At 35.5% G+C, this 3004-nt stretch overlaps 1 long non-coding RNA gene across 2 annotated transcripts; it reads right to left on the bottom strand.

Moving 5' to 3' along the window:
• On the bottom strand, positions 1-2719 carry LOC307150459. Of its 2 annotated transcripts, XR_013819725.1 has the most exons (6): positions 2325-2719; positions 2013-2273; positions 1778-1896; positions 662-763; positions 462-586; positions 1-323 (listed from the first exon to the last, which is right to left on the bottom strand). It is a non-coding gene; the product is annotated as an uncharacterized lncRNA (long non-coding RNA). The 2 variants fall into 2 exon arrangements; XR_013819726.1 differs by lacking the exon at positions 2013-2273 and having other exon boundaries at positions 2633-2714.
• Positions 2720-3004: the final 285 nt, after the last annotated feature.

The raw sequence follows: 3004 nt of genomic DNA, 5'->3' as shown, positions 1-3004 counted from the left end.
AAGACAGATGTATAAATCCAAAGTTTATTTAACAAATGGGCAAAGTGGCTCCTTTAGAACATATGCCAGATGTGTAGAAGATCAAATTATCACATTCATGAGGAGTTGCACAGGGGGGAAAAAAGTCAATAAAAAGCATAAAATCATCAAATTTGCCTAGACATGAACAAATATGACAGGTAGATTTGATCAAGATTGCAGAAAACTACTTGGTGACAACTGTGTAGCATCGATAAATCTAATTCCTCTTTGTCCCATCAGCGAGCAGGTAGTACGCTGTGTGGTCTCTTCAGTGCAATCAATGTGTTCTTGTATGCGGGTCCCTGCCAAAGACAAAAATAACACTCAAAGTCAGCTCTCCAATTGGCCGTCTTTATAATAGTTTTCCACAATACAATCAACCCAAATGGCAATATTCTGAGGCAGACAATAGGTAGTGTGACAGAAATGTCCAAATTTACCTTTTTGAAGACGACAAGATGTTGTTCAGCTTGAAATGAGGACATCTTTCCAGGTCTCTTGCAGCCTTGTGGTGATGGTGGAATCAAATCAAGGAGACAAATTGATGCAAGATCGCTGCCCCATTCTAAATAACAGATGTGACAACTTCAGCAAAAAATGCATGAATGCGTATAGATCTTATTCTGAACTATAGTCTAACCTGAATCATCAGTTTCATCATCTTTCACAGCAGATTCTGCAGATTCAATCAGGTTCTTGAAGGTCTTGGGAGAAGCCTTTCCTGGAACTTAGCTGAGGTCTTCTAACCAAAAATCAAAACAAATAAAACAAAAACATCATCAAACAGTTACATAGCATAATAACAACCATATCTCTCTCAGGAACCATTCTGTTCAGATGATTGTGTAGTCACAATGCCGTTCACACCTGGCATTAACGTTCATCTCGGGTGACGAGTGAATAACTCGAAGTACAGGTGTAAACGCACCCAAGACGCATTGAGATTCTACTGTTCTGATGAGGTCTAGGCCACATTCTTTTATTAAAGGGTTAGTACACCCAAAAAATGTAATTCTGTAATTAACTCACCCTCATGCTGTTCCAAACCGGCAAGACTTTCTTTCGTCTTTGAAACACAAATGAAGATATTTTTGATGAAATCGGAGAGCTTTCTGTCCCTCCACTGACAGCTACACAACTACCACTTTGACGCTTCAAAAAGTTCATAAAGAGATCTTAAAACTAATCCATATGAACCAAGCAGTTTAGTCCAAATTTTCTTTTTCTTCTGTTTATGTTTGTGGATTAATGTTTATATGTGAATAAAAGTCTAAATTCAATCTTGAAAATTTGAACTAAACCGCTCAATTCATATGGGTTAGTTTATCTCTTATGGGTTAGTAGATCTCTTTATGAACTTTTTGAAGCGTCAAAATGGTTGTCGTGTGGACTGTCAATGGAGGGACAGAAATCGCTCAGATTTAAAATATATTCATTTGAGTTTCGAAGATGAACGAAAGTCTTTTCGGGTTTGGAATGACATTAGGGTGAGAAATGACAACAATTTTACACTTTTGGGTCAACTAACCCTTCAACTGTTTGCAGTTTAATATCTTGAATTAACACAATGACGTAGTGATTGATGTCTCATCATGAATTATGACAATCAAGACACATCAATCGGCCAAGACACATGTAAATTCCAGGTCTGAACAAAGGCATTGTGTGGTTGCCCAGTTAGGTTAAAATTTTTCATGTTCATTTGTCATGTATTAAAAGTTGTACTGCACATAGAATAACGTATAATGACACTCACAATTCTGGATTCATCTTCTGCATTCTGCTGCTTTCTTCTTCATTTCTGTTGCTTGCTTTCTGTTGCAATCTCATGAGAGGAGCTTCCTTCACTTGACACTGCAGGGGTCTGGGCCAATTCTATTGAAAAAGGATTTGAAAAAAAATATGTCAGTTGAGACTAATATTTCCAAAATTCAGTAATGCAATACAATTTAAATTAGGGCTGTAAATATGGTAAAAATAATTGTGATTACCCTTAATTTAGATTATGCTGAGAGCGGTCTATAAAGCATGGGTGTCAAATTGTAAAATTATTTATATTCACATCCTTAATTTTAGGATTAATTAAATCACTGTTACAAGTTAATAGCCACAAAACCTTGAGTAATGTTCACATGGAGGCCTGAAACAGTTTAAATATGCATTTAATCTGATTATTAAATACATTTATTACATGGCTTGGTTGAATTCTAATGTAGAATGCAGTCTGTTTTTTGTTATAGTGAATACAACCCCTTCAGGCTGATTCAAGATCAGCCTGTCGGGGTTGTATTCTCTATAACAACCGCCTCGCTCTATATTATCCCTTACTTATATCATCTTGACGCAGAAATGACAACATGATATTCAGTGAAGAACAAGCAACATGCAGATTATGTAATTCACACTTAAACATAGGGCGAATAAAAAGTTTTTAAATGCTTCCCCAGCTCAGTCTACAAAAAGACTGCATTTGTTGTTTGCACTGCGTGCTACAAGACACTTAACGTTAAACACGCCGTTAATAATCCGCATGCGTCACAAAAACGGAATTGTTAACGCGCTAATGTATAACACAGCCACTTTTATACACACAGAACAAATATAAAATGACCATTTGAAGAATTCTCTCATCTGTGCAGAAAAAAGCCCAAATGGTGCTGCTTCAGACCTCCTCATCAACTTCTTCTTCTTCTTCTTTATTGTTTATTGGCGGTTGGCAAACCAGCTTTTGGTGCATTTCCGCCACCTACTGGGATGGAGTGTGAATACCTAGGATGATGGAATGGAAAACTACTATCTAGTAACAAAAAAAATAAAAAAATAAAAAAAAAATAAAAAAATAAAATAAAAAAAAAAATAAAAAAAAAAAAAAAATAAAAAAATTATTTGTTTAAACTTATATTCTGTGTATCAACCGTGTATCTCTCAAATATTTAAATAAAATAGGGTACACTTTTGGTTGTATCTGTGCACTTTGAAATAA

Source organism: Squalius cephalus (assembly GCF_949319135.1).
Source record: "Squalius cephalus genome assembly, chromosome: 2".
In the NCBI taxonomy this organism is placed as follows: domain Eukaryota; kingdom Metazoa; phylum Chordata; class Actinopteri; order Cypriniformes; family Leuciscidae; genus Squalius; species Squalius cephalus.
This window is presented reverse-complemented; position numbering and strand designations above follow the sequence as displayed.